The 25,263-nt window shown below is 41.5% G+C and overlaps 1 protein-coding gene across 17 annotated transcripts in view; it reads left to right on the top strand.

Annotated features, from left to right (window-relative positions):
- The window catches only part of ZNF438 (zinc finger protein 438), a 223,164-nt gene that overhangs the window by 17,406 nt on the left and 180,495 nt on the right, over positions 1-25,263 (top strand). For 6 of the 17 annotated variants that reach the window (XM_064285034.1, XM_064285029.1, XM_064285002.1 and 3 more), the window contains one exon: positions 25,105-25,261. The exons of 8 other annotated variants lie outside the window; for them this stretch is intronic. The gene's annotated coding sequence lies outside the window, so the exon portion shown is untranslated. 3 more of the 17 variants (XM_064285008.1, XM_064285004.1, XM_064285020.1) reach the window with 3 other exon arrangements.

Raw genomic sequence — 25,263 nt, 5'->3', positions numbered from 1 at the left:
GAAAACAAAAATCCTCACAACTGGACCAATGAGCAACATCATGATAAACGGAGAAAAGATTGAAGTTGTCAAGGATTTCATTTTACTTGGATCCACAATCAACAGCCATGGAAGCAGCAGTCAAGAAATGAAAAGACGCATTGCATTGGGCAAATCTGCTGCACAGGACCTCTTCAAAGTGTTGAAGAGCAAAGATGTCACCCTGAAGACTAAGGTGCGCCTGACCCAAGCCATGGTATTTTCAGTCACATCATATGCATGTGAAAGCTGGACAATGAATAGGGAAGACCGAAGAAGAGGTGACGCCTTTGAATTGTGGTGTTGGCGAAGAATATTGAATATACCAGGGACTGCCAAAAGAATGAACAAATCTGTCTTGGAAGAGGTGCAGCCAGAATGCTCCTTAGAGGCAAGGATGACGAGACTGCGTCTTACATACTTTGGACATGTTGTCAGGAGGGATCAGTTCCTGGGGAAGGACATCGTGCTTGGCAGAGTACAGGATCAGTGGAAAAGAGGAAGACCCTCAACAAGGTGGATTGACACAGTGGCTGCAACAGTGAGCTCAAGCATCACAACGATTGTAAGGATAGCGCAGGACCGGGCAGTGTTTCGTTCTGTTGTGCATAGGGAGTCGGAATTGACCCGATGGCACCTAACAACAACAACAACAGTAATTTTTTAGTTTTTTTAACCAATGAAAATGTTAATACAAGCTCAGAGGGGATTGTTCATCGTAGAAGTTAGAGAAAACAAAATGAGTTTTTGGTGTAATTCCCTTTTTTGGTATTGAAATTTTATTTTAAAATATCATGTCTTCTGTATTTATGTATGATGTAAGGTATATAAGCCTGGGTTCTCTAGAGAAGGAAAACCCGTAAAGCGTATGAATATATACAGAGAGAGATTTAAATCAAGGAAGTGGCTCACACTGTTGTAGAGGTTGGAAAGTCCCAAGTCCGTGGGTCAGGATAGAAGCTTCTCCTGATTCACATAGCCACATAGGCTGGTGAACTCAAGATTGGCAGGGCAAAGAGCAGAGCTCTTGCTCATAGGCTGTGAAGATCAATGAATCCCAAGATGGGCAGGCAAGACAGCAGGTAAGCTGCTAGCCCAAGTCCCAAGAACCAGAGGTCAGGGGAGCAGGAGCCAGCTGCAGCACAAGCAGAAACCCACGAGCCTTTCCAGAGGGTCCATATGCTCAAGGAAGCTCCCTTTCAACTGATGGGCTACTTACAGCAGATCCCATTATGGAAGTGATCATATTATATCAAATCTCATCATGGAAATGATCACAACGTTATATGACTTGGAAACTACATCATAACTGCCAAACCACTGAGAATCACGGCTGAGCCAAGTTGGCACACAGCCTTAACCATCACATAAGGTCATTACATTTAAAATGGAATCGATCTTTTATGTTCATACGCAGCACCTATTTCATTAACCTGCGACTTTTGTGTCATACGTCTGCCCTCCAGGTAGAATTACCCAGTGGTACAGCTGTGTTTAGAAGTCCCTGGGTGATGCAAACGGTTAACATCCTCGGTGGCCAACCAAAAGGTTGGAGGTTCTAGCTCACCCAGAGGTGCTTCAGAAGAAAGGCCTGGGGATTATTTATATAAAGCATTTTTATGTGAAAGCTCTTTGAAAATGCAAGCCTCTCCAATTTTTGTTTCCAGTCCAGAATTCTGACCTCTTGAGGAGGTTAATCTTAACCCAGTATTAAAATTCATACAGTGGTATTGTTTATGGAAGAGTTATTGCTAAATGACTAAATGATATTCAAACCTTTTTTCCTTCAACATTTAATTTTTCTAATGACGCTACTAAGTAGTTTAGATTTTCTAGGAAAACGTTGGCTTTGATGCCTAAATACTGTCGTTGGGACCATTCTGAATATCGTTATGGGAGTATCTACAATGTGAAATAATGGATTTGAAATGTGTTTCTTTGCTGTGCGTATGCAGTGAATGTTAATTGCTGTGGAGTTTATTCCAAGTAACGGTGACACCACGTATATCAGAGTAGAACTCTGCTTCATAGGGTTTTCAACACTATGACCTTTGGAAGTAGATCGACAGGCCTGTCTTCTGAAGAGCCTCCCGCACCTAACTGTTTGCAACACTCAGGAACTCCTGTGTAGTGAATGTTGTTGATTAAGTCAATTCCAATGCGTAGCGACCCTATGTGACAGAATAGAACTGCCCCATAGGGCTTCCTAGACTAATCTTTACAGAAGCAGACTGCCAAGTCTCTTCTGCTGGCGGGTAGGAATTGCCGACCTTTCAGTTAGCAGCCGAGAGCTTAGTCATTGCGCCACCAGGGTTTTTTATGCAGTGACTGGTAGGACTTTCAGACTGCTAACCAAAAGGCCAGCAGTTTGAATCCAGCAGCTGCTTCTTGGAAACCCTATGGGCAGTTCTATTCTGTCCTATAGGGCTGTTATGAGTCGGAATCGACTCAATGGCGACGGGTTTTTAGTAGGGCTTTTATTGCCTAAGATGCAGTCTAAAAAGAATCACTAGTTAAACTTGTGTACCAGCATGAAAACCCAAGAGTCATATGCTCTTTAAAAAGCCTTATTTTCTGGTCTGCTAATTTAATGGGTGTAAAATGGTATCCAGTCGTTTTAATTTACGTTTCTTTGATTTTTTTTTTTTTTTTTTGATTACTGGTGAGGCTGAGCTTCTCTTCATTTACTTGTTAGCCTGTAGGCTAACATTTACCAGATTTAGCAAATAAAAATACAGGATACCTTATTAAATTTGAATTTCAGATGAACAGTAGAACTGCCCTGTAGGGTTTCCAAGGCTGTAAATCTTTATGGAAGCAGACTGCTACATCTTTTTCTCACAGAGCGGTTGGTGGGTTCAAACTGCTGACCTTTTGGTTAGCAGCTGAATGCTTAACCACTGCACCACCAGAGTGCCATAAGCAATGAATACCTTTTTAGTATAAGTATGTACCATGCAATATTTGGGATATGCTTATACTAAAAAATTATTCATTGTTAATCAAAATTCAAATTTAATGGCATCATATATTTAACGTCTTATTTCACCTTACGTGAATTTTCTCTTACCAAAATTTTAATTGCATTTCCTGTCTTTTTGTTGTTTTTCAAGAGTTCTTTGCATACACTAGGTATTAATGCCTTGTCTTCTTGAGATGTTGCAAACATAGCCTTCCAGCCAATTGCCTGTTATCTTTGTCTGCAGTGTCCTTTGTTGAACAACAGTCCTTAATTGTGCGGGAGTCAATTCTCTGTGTTTATGTGTTTTGGATCTTGTTTAAGAAATCTTTTACCCGCCTCAAGTCACAAATATATTATCCTACTTTTTCTTTCATTTGCTTCCTCGCTTCACCTTTCATGTTTATATCTTTAATCCCTCTGGTGTGTATTTTACGGGCAGGGCATTAGGAAATGAGATCAGAGAGGTAATGGAGGGAGCAGATTGTGTGGGATATTGTGAAGACTCTGGCTTTTATGTTAAATTAAATGAAGCCAGGGGAGGGTTTTGAACAGTGGATTCCACAGTCTGTGCTTTAAAAGGAATTCTCTAATGACTGTTGAGAATAGGTTGTATGACAGCATGGCAGAGACTGCTAATTCTCCAGAATTTATTTATTTCTTCTCCCTTTTAGTGTCAGAGCTCCTCTGGCTCAGCTGACTACCTGGCTACCCACATAGTGACTACATGTGGTAACTTTTCTTGCAGATAGAAATGGCCATGAGATTAGATTTGGCCCAATAAGGTGTGAATAAAGTGATACATACAGCTTCTGGGTTATCTTCTTAAAAAAAAAAAAAGCTGTCCTGGACTGTATCTTCCCCACGCCTCACCTCACCTCTCAGTCTCTACCCCTGAATGGAAAGCAGCAAAAATTAGAGTGGCAACAACTGCCTTGAACCCAGAGATGGAATTCTCACCATAAGGACAGCAGAGCCATCCTCATCAGCCTAGGTCCCTGGATAACCTTTTGGAGCAGAACCAATGACTACTCACCCTCCCCCCAGCCACCTGCCAATCTCTGTACTGTTTCAAGGAAGACAAGTAACCTTGTTTGAGCCACTGTGTTTTGGCATCACTGTTTTACGATAGCTTAGCTCATACCATATTTAACACCAAAGATGGTACCTGAAGTGGGGTGTTACCATAACAAAAAGCTCAAGTGTATGGCATTAGCTACGTGACTGGTCGACAGACAGTAGGAAACATGTTCTGGCTAGGAAGCTAGTGACCCTTATTCTGTAGTGGCGAAAACTATCACCTCTGATTACTTGGAAGGCAGTCAACGTGTCTACCTAGTTTGTAGCCCCAGGGAAGTGGTTAGAAAGAACCAGATTGCTAATATATGTTGTGTGCTCCTTGCTGCTTTAGTGAGAAACTACAAGAGGACATCATATAAAGGATCAATTAACCAGTTTGTAGTTAGATTTGGAAAGATGTATGGTGTTACTAAAAGACCTGTGATCTGAATTGACTGAGAAGACAGTTATCTCAGGCACTGCAGAATTGTAAAAAATTGCTTCTGTATCCCACACGGAAACCCTGGTGGCGTAGTGGTTAAGTGCTATGGCTGCTAGCCAAAGGGTCGGCAGTTCAGATCTGCCAGGCGCTCTCTGGAAACCCTATGGGGCAGTTCTACTGTGTTCTGTAGGGTCACTCTGAGTCAGAATCGACTCAGTGGCACTGGGTTTGGGTATTTTGGTTTGGTATCCCATACATCAAGAGGTAAGATCGTCATTCTCAGGAACCTCCCATTAGGTATTCTTACAGCGGAATCCAGTCCAGGCAAAGATCAAATTAAGGATTTGCCTTTTCACCGGAATCAGTCGCTTTAAGCTAGATAAAGCTCCAGCAACAAACATGAACCCTCAGTTCCTTACAGCAGCAAAGGTTTCTTTCTTACTCATGATATATTGGTTATGGCTGTGGTCCTTGTCTTCCATCGCTTCAAGATTTTAGCCAAAGAAAAAGCCTTTTTTGGGACATTGCCGTTTTTGTGACAGAAGGAAAGAGATATGGCAGAACCAGCTGCTTACAAGCAGCATGTGTTACTTTTCATATTTTATTGCCCAAAGCAAGTCAATTGAAATCAATCAGGCAAGAAAGGACATCTCAAGTCAGGCGGCCTGGCCTGATGTCAGTGGAGTTAGGTGGTGTAATCCTTCTGCAGTGAATCAAAAGCTGTTATATCAGATGCCTCAGTGTAACTGACCTTAAATTGAGGGAGAGAGGGATAAAGCTATCACTGAGGCCAGAAAATAAAGAGGAGAATTGACAGGCTTTTAGACCAAATGTTTAGTTGTATCTTTCACGTGGAGCTGACTAAATGCAAACAGACCTGTTGAGTTTTTGCGAAAATTATATTGCTGAGGGGCACTGGTGGTTAAGTGGTAGAATTCTTAACCTTCCGTTAGAGAGATCCAGATTTGATTCCCAGACCGTCAGTGCACCTCATGCATTGTCTGTCACTGGAAGCTTGTGTGTTGCTATGATGCCAAACAAGTTTCAACAGAGCTGCTAGACTTAAGATGGGCTAGGAAGAAAGGCCTGGCCATCTGCTTCTGAAAATCAGCCTGTGACAGCCCTGTGGATCACAGTAGTATGATTCACAGTCAATCACGGGAATGGTTCAGGACCAGGCAGCATTTTGATCTCTTGTGCATGAGGTTGCCATGAGTTGGGGGCAGACTCAATGGCAGTTAGCATCAATAACATCTTGCCAAAGATTCCACAAGTTTGACCTTCAGAAGCCTGTGGTGGTTTGGCATTGTTGGGATCCTAAAGCAACTCCTGGTTCCCAAATTTACACCAGTAGGTAGTAGGCTGTTAGAACTTTGTTGCCCCTTTGGAGTGTGTAGTCTCCCATGTCCACTTCACGTATGGCCAGAAAGGATAATGGAAAAGAAAAGAGCTTCCAGAGGTAGAACCAGAGGCTCCAGAAGACAGAAGGACAAGGGAGTTCCTCCCAGAGAACAGAAGCTGAGTTTAACCAAAGGACTTACTTTCCTGCTAGAGCAGGGATTCTTTGCAGTTCCTGTCCAGCAGTTTTTCATCATTGATAAGAATATGTATCTCCCATCCTTTCAGAATGGAATATTTAATTGCATTCATCTCATTTGTAGTCCACCATTGTCTGTTGGGTGTGGTGATGGTGGTGAAGAACTAAGATTACTTGTCTTTTAGTTTTTAGATCATTGGACTGGGAGTGAGCCACATCTATATCTGTCCGATGATTGTGCATCACCCGAAATCCTAGACTTTGTGCTGAATCCAGTAACTGCCTTCCGTTTGGGGTAGGAGATGACTGTGCTCCATGAGTGGGAAGAAAGATGTACTCCCACCTTGGGCTTCTTATAGCCAGATAAGGCCACGTGTCTAAAAGGGGTTGGGAGTGATGTGTTCTACTTCTAAACCACATTATTATTAAAAGCTGCCTGTTCATCATGCTCTATTTTGCCCATTCTCATGGCCTTTGATCATATAGACAAGGGCTGTGCCCCAGAGAATGACAAGACAAGAGAGAAGGAAGCTCAGTTCCTGGAGGACCTTGTAGAGCAGAGCTACCCACCTTCCCTGGACCACTTGTCTGCTGCTGGACTGTTGCCCGAGACAGAAGTGAACTTCTGTTTTGTTTGAGCCACTATATTCTTGGTCCTGTTGCAGCAGTTTACCGAATATCCTAGTTAATAAAAGTGGCAACGGTGTAAGCAGGACACAAACATAGAAATTTAGATTTGGCATAGTTCTTAATGATTTTTTTTTTACTTAAAGCTTTTCATTGTATATTCTTTCTTTGAACATTTACTTCTCAAATTTTCTACTACGTAAGTTTAGAAATAGAGAAACTCTGTTGCTTGAACATTGTTCCACTACAAAACCAGTTGCTGTCGAATCAGCCCTGACTTGTGGTGACCCCTGTGCTTCGGAGTAGAACTGTGCTCCGTAGGGTTGTCAGTGGCTGCTTTTTTAGAACTAGGTTGCTGGACCTTTCTTTTGAGGTGCCTCTGAGTGGACTTGAACTTCAAAACTTTCAATTAGCAGCCGAATATGTTAGCCATTTGCACTACCTGGGGCCTCCACCCCTACTACAATTATGTTATATTCCTTTTATGTTTTTGAATGTATGTGTTTTACATATTTTATATCTTGATATTTGTTATGGTTACATAATAATCACTTCTACCACACTTAATATTCCGTTATTTTTGGTATTTTGACTGCTTTCAAATTTTCCTTCTATAAAGGATGCTGTGTGCAGTGCAGTGGGTTTTTTGTATATATGGCCTTTCTGGCCTTGGGTTTATAATTCTGCCAAAAATAATTGGTTGGGCTGCAGCTTGCCAGGTGATAGAACTATTTTATGTACCTTGCAGGGATTGGACAGTTTACTATGCAAATAAAGTGTGTAAAACTCTCGCAGGGATTGGTTGATTACTATGAAAATTAGGTGACTGGCCTACCAAGGAGCTTGGTCAGTTCTCAGTCTTGGTGGGAGGAGTAGGCTTATAAAAGGACCAGTCCCACAGAGCTTGAGGGGAACCTCAGTACCATCAAGAACAGCCTGTAGTGGGGTGCATCCGTTGGACCCTGGGTCCCTACTCTGAGAACCTCCTAGATGCAGGAGAGAGAGAACTGTAACACTGCAGACAACAAGAGAAGGCATGAGATGGTGCAGCAGTGCTAGTGGCAGCAGTACGAGCAGTGGAAACCAGGAGACCGAAGTGAGGTGCCTATATTGGGCTTCCGGCCCACGGAGTGAGGTGGTTACAGTAGGCTTGCCCACCCACAGAGCACCAGAGCTGAGCACCTCTGGGCAAGAGGCTTGCTAGCAGAGTGGCGTGCCTCTGGGCACTTGTTAGAGGAGCTAAAGAGCTGTAACACTTGCCCAAGCAGGGCAGAGGCTGAGAGTGAGGCCTGCCTGTAGGGACAGCCAAGAGAAAGCTGAGAGCTGTCTTGGTTGGAAGCTGTCTTGGTTGAAGAGCTCTATCCTGAGTCCTGAGTTGTATCCTGTTACTTCCAAGTTGATCCTGATCCAGAGTTATAGCCCGTTAACTTCCCTAATAAACCACGTAATTGTGAATATTGTCTGTGAGTTCTGTGTGGCCATTGAAATGAATTGTTGAACCTGGTAGAGAAGAATAGAGTGCCTTGGGGAGACGGCTGGTGTCAGAAATAGTGAAAAAGTTGGAGTTTGGGGGGGTGTCTGACCTCTGCCTCTTAGAAATCAGCTTTGCGATGATGGTGGTTCATCTTGCCTCGCATGAATTTAGATGAAATCTGATGCTACTGAGTTACACTGTGCTTTTAAAAATATTTCTTATGCTAAATTATCTTTGATAGGACTCTGAGGCTTAAAATACCTTCATTTTACTACTACTACTACTAAGTATAGCCAGAATATTCCTAAGAAGTGAGGGTGGGCAACTTTGTCTCACATACTTTGGGCATATTATCAGGAGGGACCAGTCCCTGGAGAAGGCCATCATGCTTGGTAAAGTGGCAAGTTAGCAAAAAAGAGGAAAACCCTCAACGAGATGGATTGACACAGTGGCTACAACAATGGGCTCGGACATAACAATGATCATTAGGATGGCAGAGGACAAGACAGTGTTTTGTCCTGTTGTACATAGGGTCACTATAAGTTGGGAGTGACTCAGTGGTACCTAACAACAACAAATAATAATTAATGACAAACAATGTTGATAAAAATAATAGTAATGACAACAGCAAACAGCAATGATGGTTATAACAGTAAAGACAACTATGAGAAGGATAAGATCAATAATAACGGTAACAACAAGAATGACTAATATTATTGAATGTTTGCTGTGTGCCAGGAGCATTCTAAAGGTTTTACATATTTTAATTCTTACAGAGCCTTCTGAGATAAGTACTATTGTTATTCCTGGCTTATAGATGAGGTACGTGAGCCACCGAGAAGTCAGATACCTAAATGCATAGTCACACAGCTGGCTTATGGTAGAGCATAGGGCCTAACCAGGCTGTAGCTACTGTAGAGCCTATGCTTTTAACCGCTAGAGCAAGTATGTAGTTTTTTCTCAGATTACGCAGTCAGTAGCAAAGCAGATTGAGAGGAGGGGGCCAAAAAAGTAGAAGGATCACCAAGAAAGAATAACGTTATTAAAGTGAAGAGATAAGCATTTTATGATTAAAGGTATCAGTATTAAATTGATGGGAGTCCAGTAAATTATTAATGAATTTCTAATTAAGAAGTCATCTGTGTTTAGGGGATGACAGTTTTGCAGAGAGGAGCCCTGATGCCACAATGGTTAAGCACTGAGTTGTTAACTGAACCTAGTTCAAACCCACCAGCAGCTCCATGGGAGAAAAGACCTGGTGATTTGCTCCCTTAAAGATTTGCAGCATAGGAACCCTGTGGGGCAGTCGTACTCTGTCCTGTAAGGTTGTCATGAGTTGGAATCGACTCAGCAGCACACAACAATAACACTTCTGCAGACAGTTAAGAGTGAAATGGGTGGGGGATAAAATCTGTTAGTTTCAAGAAACTTGGTTGTGATGGGAAAGGAACAAGTAGGAAAGTGGGTAGAAAAACAAAACACAAACCCAGTGATGTTTAGTTCATTCCAACTCATGTCAGCTCCATGTGTTTTGGAGTAGAACTGCCCCATACAGTTTTCTTAGCTGTAAACTTTATGGAAGCAGATCGCCAGGCCTTTCTTCTGTGGAGGCACCGGGTGGGTTCAAACCACCAACTTTCAGGTTAGTAGTTGAGCACAAACTGTTAGTACCACCCGGGAACTTGGATGGTAGCTAGATAGAAACATAAAGGCTGAGAAAGTATGCTAATTTCTTCATTTTTTTAAAGTGATACAAGAGATTTAAGCATTATGGGCATTGGGGAAAAAGTCAGAAGAGAAAGAGAAGTTGAAGATGTGGAGGGGGAAGGTGGGTAAGTGGTGGTATCAGTTCTCTGAGGAGGTGGGATTGAGTTCTCCCAGAGCGCTGGCTGAAGGTTAGCTCTGGACCTGAAGTGGGACACCGTTTCCCCACCATTGCCAGGAAAGAGGCAAGAATGTGAATGTAGTTGTTGATCAGTTGGGGGTAGAGGAAACTGAAGGAGTCTGACTAATAACCTCTCTTTTGTTTGTGTGGAGCTGCTGTCATTTACTGAGGGGGAGGTGGAGTAGGAAGCTTGAAGAAAGTAATGGAAGTTGGGAATTGATTCTGTGGGACATGAGAGAGGGAGCCAGTTGGGAACCCCCAGAAGGATTGGAGGCAGCAATGAGCAAGGGCCTGGGTAAGATTGAAGACTGTGCATTTGCAGAGTCCCTAATCTGCAGAGTTGTATAGCTTCTTACAATAATGATCTCTAGTCTAGGAATAAAGAAGTATATTCTTAGATTGGTTAGGGGCCTGTGTGTAGTAGAACAAGCCAGCAAGAAAGTTGAAAGTCTGGGAAAGGGAGAAGGCAGACTTGGGTGATCAGATCCTGTATTGGACAGCAAGTGAAGCTTGGAGCATGGCTGATGGATTTGGAGAAAATAAAGAGGGGAGCAGGAAAAAACTGGAAGCATAAACAAATTTAAGAACCAAAAAAACCAAAACCCATTGCCGTCGAATTGATTCCGACTCATAGCGACCCTATATGGTTATTCGTTCACTCAGTATTTATTGAGCATTTATCTTCTAGATGCTATTGTAGGTGTTGTGGCAAAGCTCCTGCCCTTGTAGAGCTTACTTCTAGTGGGGAGGTAGACAACAAACAAGCATATATGTAATTTCAGATGGTGATAAAATTCTAAGAAGAAAAACAAAGAAGGATAAGGGGATAGAAAGTGATGCAGATTCTATTTTAGATATGTGATCAGAAAAGAGGCTCTCTGAGGAGGTGACCTCTGGGCAGAGACGTGAATGAAACCAGAGACAGACCAATCAGTGCAAATGTCTGGCGAAGAGCTTTCCAGGCTAAGAAATGAAGGAGCACTTGTATAAGCCCTGGGGTAAGAGCTTTTTTGAGAAACAGCATTGACCCTAGAGTAGTGTGAGAGAGAAGAAAAAAACCGAACCAAACCCATTGCTGTCGAGTCGATTCCGACTTATAGCGACCCTACAGGACAGGGTAGAACAACTGCCCCATCGAGTTTCCAAGGAACGCCAGGTGAATTTGAACTGCCAACCTTTTGGTTAGCAGCCGTAGCACTTAACCAGTATGCCACCATGGTTACTTGAGAGAGGAGAGTGGTCATAAAATGAGGTGTAGGAGGGCATGATACACATTAGGTCTGAGGTAAGGATTTAGCATTTTATTTACATGTTTTAGGAAAATCATTGGAAGGTTTGAGTCAGAGGATTGTCATGATCTGTTTTACTTGCCTAAAGTATCACTCTGTCTGCTTTGTGAAGAATTGATTGGTAGTGGGAGTTAAATTAGAGAGCTGGAAGGCTAAGAGATTGTGGCCCACAGGTAGCATATTGGAGTTTAAGATTTCAGCCGTTGAGTGCTTCTGGGTGGAGAATCCCATGGCTGCTCCTTTAAGCAGACACACCACTCCACAATAGGCATTCTTTTTAGTGGACTAAGGCCTGACCCCTACCATCGGTTTAAACCGCACCCTTTCCTGTTTTTGACATTGCCCGCCACCAGCTTCATTATTCATTCTCCCATTTTGTCCTCACCTTGTCCTGTAGATCTGATGTACATTGTTGTCTTCCTGACCAAGACTTCCTCCAGATCTGGGTTTTCCAACTTTTTTTCATAGCCTGACCTTTTCTTCAGAAGACTCACAAGGAGGTCCAGTGTGTAAAGCAGGCGAAAGTAGAGCTTCCTTGAGGAAAATGGGGTTTGGGAGTACAATTGTCCTCTAGTGCCAGAAGTACCTCCAAGATACCTCCAGAAAACCCCTGCTCTCACAGTTCACAGCCTGGAAAAGCCCTACATCGAACAGTGATGTTGTCTTCCGTCCGGCAGGCCATTCCTGGGATCACTTTGGGTCATGCTCTCCTGGCTCAGCCTATACCCTTCTTAATCCTTAGGTACTAACTTGCCAAAGGGCAGCTCACGCACTTCACAGTTACAGGGCGGTGTGCCAGGGGTACAGAAAACACGACGTAGGCATGGTACATCTTCCCCACTGTTAGCTCTCTCACTAGTAGTTATTTAATTTACTAAATTCTTACAGAGAAAATGAATGTAGTTCTTATTACAGGCCATGGGTTCTAGCTATACTTCTCAGCAAATTCTTTTAATTGTGACTAATTGAGGATGTTAAAATTTTTTTTTTTTTTAATATCAAAAGGAAATGGATGTATTATGGTTTAGAATGTAACAATTGTACAGAATTTTTAAGGAAGAAAGTAAGACCAAGAAATTTAAAATGTGGTGTGGGCCATTTAAGGAGCCCAGGTGGTGCAGTGTTAAGCGCTTGGCTGCTAACCAAAAGGTCAGTGGTTTGAACTCATGAGCTGCTCCCCAGGAGAAAGATACGGCAGTCTGCTTCTGTGAAGATTACTGCTGTGAAAACCTTACGGGGCAGTTCTGCTTTGTCCTCCAGGGTCACTATGAGTTAGAATCGACTTGACGGTGGAGGGTTTGGTGTTTTTTGGTTTTGGCGGTACACTGGTTAAGTGCTTGACTGCTAATTAAAAGGTCGGTGGTTCGAACCCACCAGCTGCTCCATGGAAGAAAAATGTGGCAGTCTACCTCCATAAAGACTACAGCTTTGGAAACTGTATGTGGCAGTTCTACTTGGTCGTATAGGGTCACTATGAATTGGAATTGATGGGAACGGGTTTTGTTTAGTTTTGGGTTTGTGGGCCATTTAGGGCTGTACCTTCAGTTTTCTGGGGATTATTTGGTCCCTTGTCTCTGCATTAGATTTACCTCAGTAGACAAGGTCAGAACTACCATTTTAAGTTGTCATGTTTGTAATTCTCTGTTTTTGTTTTTGTGTTTAATGGAGCAATTTTAACATTTTTATTCAGTATATCATAGGAACTACACAAGATATAGCATCTGAACCTCCATGCGTGTCTGGTTAAAGGTAAAAATATGAGTATTTTCTTCTTTTAGTCAAGTTGAGTTTTGACAAATGCCACTGAAGTAGGCACTGCTGCCTTATAAAAAGGATTTATAAGAACCAGGTGATGGCCCTACTTATTGGAGCAATACTTAAGACAAGATCCTAGACAGCAAAATAAGTTGGACACTTTGGATTATTTTTTAAATAGGATATCGTTTTCATAAAAACTTGTAATATTTCCACTGGAACTGTTTGCAATTAGGGAATTGATTTAAGAGTGGAGTTTTGTATAACACTGCCAAATTATAAGTGTAATGAGAGTAAGGAATTGGTTATGAAGTAGCACAGCACCTATCACATAACACTTAATAATTATTTTTTGAATGAACAAATGAACCATCTTTGATATAACTGGAAATATTGTCTGGTTATGGATACAGGACAGCTGCAGGGTTGAATCAGGGAGCCTCCCTGCGTGTGCTATCACAATGTAGTTATCATATGTGACCTCATTAAATTAAAAGAAATGGGAGCACAGTTGTAAGTTTTCCTTTGAGTCTGCCAGTTGTCAAGTCTTCTTACTCACAAGACACCAATTCTATTTGTAAGATGTGGATAGCAACAGAGAATCTGCTTATCTAGTGCAAGTAGCTGCACTAAGATTAAATGAGGTATACAGAATGGGAGAGAATATTTGCAGATAAATCATAAATCACCCAATTAAAAAATGGGCAAAGGACCTGAATAGACATTTCCACAAAGAAGATTTACAGATGGCTAGTAAGGAACCCCGGAGGCATAATGGGTAAGAGCTCGGCTGCTGACCAAAAGATTGGCAGTTGAGACCCGCCCACCCGATCCATAGGAGAAAGACCTGGCAGTCTACTTCTGAAAAGGTTATTGTTGTTGTTAGGTGCTGTTGAGTTGGTCCTGACTCATAATTACCTGTGTACAACAGAACAAAACATGGTCTGGCACCATCTTCACATCATTGCTATGTATGAGCCCATTCGTTGTTGAGGTCACTGTGTCAGTCCGTCTTGTTGAGGGTCTTCCTCTTTTTTTGCTGACCCTCTACTTTACCTAGCATCATGTCCTTCTCTAAGGAATGGTCGCTCCTGATAACATGTTCAGAGTAACTGAGATGAAGTCTCACCATTCTCACTTTTAAGGAACATTCTGGCTGTACTTCTTCTAAGACGGATTTGTTTGTTCTTCTGGCAGTCCATGGTATATTCAATATTCTTCGCCAACACCATAATTCAAAGGCATCAGTTCTCCTTTGGTCTTCCTTATTCACTGTTCAGCTTTTGCATGCATATGAGGTGATTGATAGTACCATGGCTTGGGGCAGGCTCACCTTAGTCCTCAAAGTGCTTGCTGAAAGCGAAGAGGACTTGAATACTTACTGAGGAAGATCAAGGACCACAGCCTTCAGTATGGATTACCCCTCAACGTAAAGAAAAAAAATCCTCACAACTGGATGAGTAATCAACATCATAATAAATGGAAAAAATATTGAAGTTTCCAAGGATTACATTTTACTTGGATCCTCAATCAGTGCATATGGAAGCAGCAGTCAAGAGATCACATGAGGTATTGCATTGGGCAAATCTGCTGCAAAAGATCTCCGTAAAGATTATGGCCAAGAAAACCCTGTGGGGCAGTTCTGCTTTGTCACATGGGATCACTATGAGTCAGAATGGATTTGATGGCACCCAACAGTAAGCACATGAGAAGATGTTCAACATAGGTAGTCACAGGGAAATGCAAATCAAAATCACAATAAGATACCACTTCACACTCACTAGATGGCTTTAGTCAAAGACAGATACTCATATTAATAAGTGCTATCTACAATGTGAAGAAATTGGAGCCGTCAGATACTGCTGGTTTGAGTGTAAAATGGAGAGACACTTCGGAAACAGTTTGGCATGTCCTCAAAAGGTTAAAACATTACCACGTGACCCAGCAGTTCCACTCCTAAGTATATACCCAAGAAAAATGAAACCATATATCCATACAAAAATGTATATATGAATATTAATAACATTATTCACAATCGCCCCAAAGTGGAAACAACCCAAATGTCCATCAGCTGATTGATGGATAAACAAAATGTGGTATATTTCCATATAATGAAATGTTACTGAGCAATACAAATGAATGAAGTACTGATGACATGCTACACCATGAATGAGCCTTGAAAACATGCTAAGTGAAAGAAGCCAGAAACCAAAGGCCACATATTTTATGATGCTATTTATATGAAATGTCCAGCGTAGGCAAATCTGTTGAGACAAAAAGTAGATTAATGGTCAGGGGCGTGGGGGGTGGATGGGGAGTAACTGCTGATGGGTTGGTGGTGTTAGGTGCTGCTGAGTGGATTGTGACTCATAGCAACCCCACATGATAGAGTAGAACTGTCTGATAGGGTTTTCTTGGCTGTAATCTTTACAGAAGCAGATTGCCAGGTCTTTCTTCTGGAGAGTTGCTGGGTAGGTTTGAATTGCCAACCTTTTGGTTAGCAGCCAAGCGCCTAGCCATTTGCGCCCCTATGCCTCCTGTTCTTCACAAGTATTGAAGTACTTATAATTCTCTGCTCCGGTGTTGACCTTTGAATCCTGCAGTGCTTACTTTTTGGAATGATGAAAAATATTCTAAAATTTATTATAGCGATTGTTGTAGAACTCTGTGGATGTACTAAAAAAACACCAACTTGTACACTTTAAAACGAGCCCTGGTGGTGCAATGGTTAAGCACTCGGCTACTAACTAAAAGGTCACTGGATCAAATTCACCAGCTGCTGCTTGGAAGAAAGATGTGACGTTCTGCTTTTGTAAAGATTTACAGCTTTGGAAACAGTATGGGACAATTCTACTCTGTCATACAGGGTCGCTGTAAGTGGGAATCGACTCAGTGGCAACAGATATGGTACACTTTAAAAGGGTGAATTGTATGGCATGTGAGTTATATCTCAATAAAGTGTTGTAAAAAAAAACATACATGAGGTAATATGTGGAAATATATTTTGAGCTATTTGACTACTATTATTACTGTAGTTTGACTATGAAGCCTTTAAGTACTAGCAGATGACTTAGATATATTTCCCTGCCTGCAGGCCTGTGATTTTTATGCCATGACTCAATTTTAGAAGATTATAATTCAGCAATATAAAATTCTGAAAATGTTGAGACATAAAATGAAAACTGCTTGGCTTACTCTTTTTATTTAATAGAATTTTCTGAACCGACTAATTAGCAATAAGTGGAATGTATCATTAAGAAACTAGATTTTGAGTAATAAAATTTTAGAGCGAAAGAAGTTTAGAAGGAATATGTTTTAGGCCCCTCATTTTGTTTTGTAAGTGAGAGAACTGAGCCCTGGAGAGGTTAACCAAGATATCTTAGGTCACAGAGTTGAGTAATTTCTAGGACTGAGGTCAGTGTCCTTTATGTTGACTACTATTGGTTTTGGTAGTATTAATAGTAGTAGTACTAATAATATTAATAGCAGCTGTTTAAGTGCTTCCTATGCGTGTTTTTTATGCGTTAGGCAGTCTATTACGTACTTTATGTTATGGTTAATCGACACAATAATTTACAAAGATGTTTCATTATACCTGCATATCAGTTTCCTATTGATACTGTAATAAATTACTGAAAAACTTAGTGACTTAACACAAATTTACTATCTTACAGTTTTGTAAGTCAGAAGTGTAAAAGGCGTCTTACGGGGCTGAAATGGAGTTGGCAGCCGGGCTGCATACCTTTCTGGAGGCATTGGGGGAAATCCATTTTCTTGTCTTTTCCAGCATCTAGAGGCCCTCTTCCATCTTCAAAGCCTTATCATACCTGATATCAGCGGTCAGTCGAGTCTTTCTCATAATGCTATTTCTCTCTTATTCTGACTCTTCTGCCTATTTTCCCCCTTTAAGGATCCTTGTGATTACCTTGGGCCTACGTGGGTAATCTAGGATAATCTCTTTATTTTTAAGGTCAGTTATTAGTAATCTTATTTCCATCTATATCCTAATTCCGCTTTATGTAATACAGCATGTTCACAGGTTTCAGAAATTAGGACTTGGACATCTTTGGAGGGCCATTATTCTGCTTTCCACCACTATCTGTTAATTAGAGTAAGAGATTTAAGTCCAGAGACTCCCCCTGCAAAAAAAAAACAAAACCCCAAACCAAGCCTGTTGCCTTCCAGTTGATTCCAGCTCTTGCTGTTAGGTGCTGTGAAGTCAGTTCCAACTCATAGCAATCTTGTGTACAACAGAACAAAACACCGCCCGGTCCTGTGTCATCCTCACAATTGTTGTTATGTTTGAGCCATTGTTGAAGCCAGTGTATCAGTCCGTTTCCTTGAGGGTCTTCTTCTTTTTCGCCTACCCTTTACTTTACCAAGCATGATGTCCTCCAGGGACTGTTCGCCCCCGATAATATATCCAAAGTACGTAAGATGTAGTGTTCTCCATCCTTGCTTCTAAGGAACGTTCTGGTTGTACTTCTTCCAAGACAGATTTGTTCATTGTTTTGACAGTCCATGGTGTATTCAATATTCTTCACCAACACAATTCAAAGGTGTCAATTCTGCTTTGGCCTTCCTTATTCATCGTCCACCTTTCACAGGCATATGAGGCGCTTGAAAATACCATGGGTCAGGTCAGGTGGTCCTTAGTCTTTAAGGTGACATCTTTGCTTTTCAACACTTTAGAGAGGTCCTTTGCAGCAGATTTGCCCAATGCAGTGCGTCTTTTGATTTCTTGACTGCTGCTTCCATGGGTGTTGATTGTGCATCTAAGTGAAATGAAATCCTTGACAACTTCAGTCTTTTCTCCGTTTATCATGATGTTGCTTATTGGTCCAGTTGTGAGGATTTTTGTTTTATGTTGAAGTGTAATCCATACTGAAGGCTGTGGTCTTTGATCTTCATCAGTAAGTGCTTCAAGTCCTCTTCACTTTCAGCAAGCAAAGTTGTATCATCTACATAACGCAGGTTGTTAATGCATCTTCTTCCAATCTTCTTCATAGAGTCCGTCTTCTCGGATTATTTGCTCAGCGTACAGGTTGAATAGGTATGGTGAAAGGATACAGCCTTGATGCACACCTTTCCTGACTTTAAACCGTGGGGTATCTCCTTATTATGTTTGATCTGTGTACGGGTTCCTCATGAGCACACTTACGTGCTCTGGAATTCCAATTCTTTGCAATATTATCTTTAGTTATGATCCGCACAGTCAAATGCCTTTGCATAGTCAGTACAACACAGATAAACATCTTTCTGGTATTCTCTGCCTTTAGCCAGGATCCATCTGACATCAGCAATGATATCCCTGGTTGCACATCCTCTTCTGAATCCGGCCTGAATTTTCTGGCAGTTCCCTGTCGATATACTGCTGCAACTGCTTTTGAAGGATCTTCAGCAAAATTTTACTGTGTTTGATATTAATGATATTATTAGATAATTTCCATATTTGGTAGGATCACTTTTCTTGGGAATAGGCATAAATATGAATCTTTCCCAGCCAGGTAACTATCTTTCAAATTTCTTGGCATAGACAAATGGGCACTTCCAGTGCTGCATCCATTTGTTGAAACATGTCAATTGATAGTCTGTCAATTCCTGGACCCTTGTTTTTTACCAATACCTTCAAGCACAACTTAAAAAAGAATTTTTTTTTTTCAGCACAACTTGGACTTTTTCCTTCAGTACCATCAGTTGCTGATCATACGCTACCTCTGGAAATGTTTGAATGTCGACCAATTCTTTTTTATACAGTGACTCCGTGTAGTCCTTCCATCTTCTTTTTACGTTTCCTGCAACGTTTAATATTTTCCCTGTAGAATCCTTCGCTATTGCAACTTGAAGCTTGAATTATTTCTTCAGTTCTTTCAGCTTGAGAAACGCTGAGCATCTTCTTCCCTTTTGGTTTTCTTTCTCCAGCTCTTTGCACGTGTCATTTTAGTACTTTGTCTTCTCAAGCCACCCTTTGAAGTCTTCTGTTCAGTTCTTTTACTTCATCATTTCTTCCTTTTACTTTAGCTACTCTGCGTTCAAGAGCAAGTTTCAGAGTCTCTTTTGACATCCATTCTGGTCTTTTCTTTCTTTCCTGGCTTTTTAATGACTTCTTGCTTTCTTCATGTATGACGTCCTTGATGCCATTCCACAACTTGTCTGGTCTTTGGTCTTTAGTGTTCAGGGTGTCAAATCTATTCTTGAGATGGTCTCTAAATTCAGGTGGGATATATACTCAGGGTCATACTTTGGCTCTCGTGGACTTGTTCTAATTTTCTCCAGTTTCAACTTGAACTTGCATAGGAGCAGCTCATCAGTCTCTTCCACAGTCGGTCCCTGCCTTGTTCTGACTGATGATTTTGAGCTTTTCCGTCATCTCTTTCCACAGATGTAGTCAATTTGATTCCTGTGTGTTCCATCTTGAGAGGCCCATGTGTATAGTCACTGTCTATGGTGTTGAAAAAGGTTATTTGTAATGAAGAAGTTGTTGATCTTGCAAAATTCTTAGCATGAGATCTGTCATCATTTCTATCACCAAGGCCATATTTTCCAACTATGGATCTTTCTTCTTTGTTTCCAGCTTTCGCATTCCAATCACCAGTAATAATTATCGGCGCATCCTGATTGCATGCTTGATCAATTTTCAACTGTGAAATTGGTAGAAATCTTCAATTTCTTCATCTTTGGCCTTAGTGGTTGGTGTGTAAATTTGAATAATAGTATTAACTGGTCTTCCTTGTAGGGAGTGGATATTATCCTATCAATGGCAGCATTATACTTCAGGATAGATCTTGAAATGTTCTTTTTGACAATGAATGCAATGCCGTTCCTCTTCAAGTTGTCAATCCCAGCATAGTAGACCATATGATTGTCTGATTCAAAATGGCCAATACCAGTCCATTTCACCTGACTAATGCCTGAGATATCAATCTTTAGGCATTCCATTTCATTTTTTGACGATTTCTAATTTTCCTAGATTCGTAGTTTATATTTTCCATGTTCTGATTATTAATGGATGTTTGCAGCTGTTCCTTCTCGTCTTGAGTGGCGCCACATCAGCAAATGAAGGCCCTGAAAGCTTGACACCATCCATGTCATTCAGGTCGACTCTACTTTGAGGAGGCAGCTCTTCCTCAGTCATCTTTTTAGTGCCTTCCAACCTGGGGGGCTCCATCTTCCGGCACTATATCAGACAGTGTTCTGCTGCTATTCATAAGGTTCTCACTGGCTAATTCTTTTCAGAAATAGGCCACCGGGTCCTTTTTCCTAGTCTGTCTTAGTCTGGAAGCTCAGGTGAAACCCGTCCATCATGGTTGACCCTGCCGGTGCTTGAATTCCGGTTCCATAGCTTCCAGCGTCACGGCAACATGCAAGCCCCTGCAGTATGCCAAACTGACAGACTCGTAGAGACCCTATAAGACCGAGTAGAACTGCCCTGTAGGGTTTCGAAGGAGAGGCTGGTGGATTGGAACTGCTGACCTTTTGGTTAGCAGCCACACTCTTAACCACTGCACCACCAGGGTTCCATAGATGTTAGGTAAATTGTCCAAGATCATAACATTAGTAAATGAAAGAGCTGATTTTTTTAACCCAGGTCATATCATGCATGGCCTATCTTTCACTGTAGCATTGGTCTTTCCACAAATGGTAGTTTTCCCGGTTTAGAAAAGCAAAAAAGATGGTGTGTAGTATTCACACAGTAAAAAGTCTTACTAAAATAACATCAAATTGCTTTAATAATATCAAGAAATAGGCTATATTATTATGGAGCAAATAACATGGTAGAAAAATGTACTTATTGATACAGAAAAATGTTTCTGACTCATCAAGACTTCTAATACATTAACCCCTCCCCCAATTCTCTCTATTTATTAACTCCCTCCTCTCATCAGTTTCTTTTTTATCCAAACTAGACACACCAATTCAAATTACTTTCCTGTAAATTCCCTCTTTGGGAATTTGCACCTGTCTGGTCTCTCCCATATGGCAAAACCCCAGTACTGGGTGAGCCCAACTACCTGCCCTTTGGTTTCACTTTGATTATGCTCAGCAGCCTCAAAATTTGCCCAGCAACCATCCCATGTGTCTCTCTTACCTTGCTGTCATACTACCTGTAGCAACCTTTCATACCTACTCCATTCTTCTCAAACTTTTTACCCCGTACCAGTGTTACTTGACATCTTAACAGTTCTCCATGCAGTTGACCACAGTCTTCCACTGCTTTGTTTTGGAAGCACTGTTCGTCTGGTCTTTCTCATACCAGTTTTTCCTTTTCCCATTCTAGCTGACCCTTTTCAGTCTTCTTTGTTGCTTCTCTCACTTTCACCTGTCTTCTAACAGAGGAGTTACTCGAGGTTTAGTCCTTCATTTTTTCTGTCATCTTACACTTTTGGTTTTAAACATTATCGATTTGTGTAAGTCTTCCATATTTATCTCTCTAGCCCAGGGTTTCTTAACCTCGTCATTGTTGACATTTTGGGCCAGGTAGTTTTTTGTTGTGGGCCTGTTTTGTGCACTATAGGGTGTTTAGCAGTATCTCTGGGCTGTACCCACTAGATGCCAGTAGAACCACCTCTCCCCTGGTTGGGACAACCAACATCTCCAGATATTGCCAAACGTCACCTGGAACCAAAATCACTTCTAGTTAAGAACTACTTATCTTTTGTAAAGCTTTCTCCTGAGAATCTAGGGATAATACCTTTTTGACATCTCCCCTTGCATGTCTCATAGGTATCTCATATCTAATATGATCAAAATGAACTCTTGTTCTTTGTCTTTGATATACTCTTCTTCCAACTTCCCTTACATTTATGATCTTGCAGGCCATTGGGGGATACTTTGGCTTTTATTCTGTGTGAATTAGGGAGACAACAGAGTTTTGGGTCAAGAAATGATGTGATCTGGCGTAGGTCAGATCTCTGTTGAGATCTGGAAGACCAGTTTCGAAGGTTTCTGCAGTAATGCAGGTGAAAGATGATGGTAGCTTGGAAAAAGTGGTCATAGAGGAGACAGTGAGAAGTGGTGTCTTTGGTTTGGAGGCTTAAATACAGCTATCCTTCGGAAGAGGAATGCATTGTACCATCATTGGATTTATATTTTAGAATGACTTGTTTTTCAGATATTTTCTAAGAACGGGTTTGATGGATCAGAGTGAGAAGAGAGTAGCCAAACCCCAGAGCCTTGCCTCCTGGGTGGAGAAAAAGTGGCAGGTCTGACTGGTGTATAATTTGAAGGGATTCAGGCCAGAATGGGGAGTAAAATACAGGATCCCACATGGGGAGGAAGCAAGACCCCAAGTATAGCCAGGTTTACCTCACAATTTTACCATGGGCTGGACCTTGCACTCTCCAACATGTATCTATGGCAGGATGGGTGGAAGAAATGGCGGTCAGAAGACCAAAGTTCCGATTTCCTTCACTGGATATTGGAAACAAGTAATTTTGTGTTGTAGGTCTCTAAACTGTGGTGAAGTGGCTATTGGCATTTGGAGTAGGGCAGTTTTTTGTTGTGCAAAATTGTCTTACACATCACGGGACGCTTAGAATCCGTGGCTCTTCACTGACTAAGTAGCAATAGAGTGTTTTCTCATCATAACTAAAGTATGGCCTACCAATTTCCAGGCTCCCAGTGGGGGTCAGAAGTGCCAAACTGCAAACCGCTGGACTAAGCCCCGTTTTCTAATTCAAAAATTGCCATTCTGAAACATGAAGTCAAAGGCTGTGGCATCCCAGGCCCTTAAAGACAACTTGGATTAACTTGTGTCTTCTTTGGGGACCTTAGAAGGTGCGGCGCTGAATATTGCCACCAGCACTTTAAAATGAGCATTGATTTTTATTGCTGGAGCATCCCACAAGTGTTTTCGATCCCCGACGGACCTTCAAATATTAATTCTTAATCCTTTCATAGAGGGCGTGGATCTCTAAGGGCCCTCTCTAAAGGCAGTGCAAAGGACACACGCTCCAGCTGCTCTCATCCCAGCACTGTAATGTGAGCCAGCCGGAATTAAACTGTGTGGGGCTGGAGGGAAGGGAGTGGAAGGCAGTTCGGGTGAAAGGGAGTTGCTTGGCTGTATCTTAGTGGGAGGAGTGGGAGTCAGATTGGAAACGGACTAGGTAAGGACAGTATGTACGTGTTCATGCACATCATGTCTTTGTCAGGCTGAGCTAGTATCAAGAGCAAAATAATTTTAAAATTATATTTTAGGAAAAGTAGTATAAGATAGAATGTAATATTTATCAGATTTGTGAAGGAGTGATGATAACTCAATGTTGGAGCAGTGAAAAACTTACTAAGGAAAAGAGCGACAGATTCGAATATATGAAATTTAAGACGTACAATGAAAAAATAACACAGACTGGGGAAAATGCTGGCATCAACTATGCCTAAGGGTTAATATCTGGAATACCTGATGAGTTCTCTCAAAACTTAATGAGGAAAAAGATATCTGGATTTAATACTTAATTGGGCAGGAAATATTAGCAGATAGTGAGTATTACATTTAGTATTGAAAATGTGGGAATATTCATCCTCACTGGTAATCAAAGAAAGGCACTTTAAATCAACCTTGAGTTACCCCTTCTATTCTCTCTAAAGTGCTAAAAATTAAAATAACTCTAAATTCTGGAGAAGTTTTAAGGAAATGGGCCCATTCACTGTTACTTGTTTCTTGTGTTGTAGCTACTCTCAGCCACTTGCCTTTCCCTGAAGATGCTCTGTGATTTCAGGTCCTTATCCTGTCTTCCTCTTCTTTCTCCTGCCCCTCTTGTTGACTTCTCATCCCTTGAGAGCAGCAGTCCGATCCCTGGGGCATCCCACCTGACTCTGCACTGCCCTTGAACCACCCTCCGTTTTGCACGTGGCACTACACTGCCGTCGTGAGTTTATGCTCCAGCCCCTGCCACTTGGCTGTGTGGTTCTTGAGGTTAGGGCTGGGCAGGCCGTACCTCAGGGCCTGGCACATAGCAGTTGCTCTATGAACGTTGAATTAAATTACTGAACTTTGATGAATGATTTAATGAATAATCGTATGTCAGGATGATGGGACATACTAAAAATGTAATTATGAATGTAATTTTTGGCAAACTTTTTTTAGCTGCGTACAAAATGGTATGTTTAGTGCAGTTTTGAAAATTAATATGCAAAAATGACTATTTTAGATGGTGGTATTATAGAAGCACCGGCATTGCTGGTTCAGCAGTAGAATTCTTGCCTGCCATGCAGGAAGCCCAGGTTCGGTTCCCGGCCTGCCGGTGCAGTGAGATCTTTGTAGGAGCCCTGGGTGGCACAGTGGTTAAAGCAATTGACTGCCAACTAAAAGGGTGACGGTTCAAAACAATTAATGGCTCCACGGGAGAAAGATGTGGCAGTCTGCTTCCTTAGGGATTTATAGCCTTGGAGACCATGTGGAGTCACTATGAGTCGGAATCAACTCAACAGCCGTGCGTTTGGTTTGGGTTTTTTGTTTTTTTTTTTTAGTATTATAGATAATAATTAATTTTTTTTCTTTATTATAGTCTTTATGATAAAACATATAGCATGAAAAATCAGCTGGCAGACTTGGGCTCCTGCTCCCTACATCAAAACCTAACCTCTTTGCATCCTGTCCGACTATCCTGTCTAACCATCAGGAAACAGGGTGGGCTTCCCAAACATGTGGGCTCCCAAGGATAGCTGCATTTATGTGAAAATTAGGTACCCAATCATAGTTGAGGTTTTACTATGCCCGGATACATGTCGCTTGAGAGATATTTTATATTCCTATTTTCTAAACGATTCCATCTTATAGGTGTATGGTACTTAGTATTTTATGGCTTATGAATGCATTCACATTATCAGTGATAAGTTATACAGCTTTTAGTGATGTCATGTGTAAATGGTAATTAATTTCTTTCACATTTTTTAAGTCGTGTGCTGGGGACTGAAGTACAGAATGCCTTTAAGGAAGTCCTTATGCGCCAGTGCAGACAGCCAGCCATGGGCCCTTTGTACCGCACGATGAGTGCTATAAGCGTGTAGTCAACAAAGAGCAGTTGTTTACCAAAGGTGACTCTTCTCCATCCACTTAGGAAGATGAGCAAGATTTTTGCCGGGAGGAGAAAACAGAGGGAGGAGCATGAGCAGAAGAATGGAGGTGTGGAAGTCCATGATTTGTTCAGAAGCCGTTGATAGATTTTAGAGAAGGATATGACATGATCACCCGTGACTTTTGGAAAGAAAACTGAGGT

This window comes from Loxodonta africana, chromosome 4, assembly GCF_030014295.1.
Source record: "Loxodonta africana isolate mLoxAfr1 chromosome 4, mLoxAfr1.hap2, whole genome shotgun sequence".
NCBI lineage: Eukaryota > Metazoa > Chordata > Mammalia > Proboscidea > Elephantidae > Loxodonta > Loxodonta africana.
The sequence above is the reverse complement of the archived record's forward strand: the minus strand, read 5'-3'. Positions and strand labels throughout refer to the sequence as shown.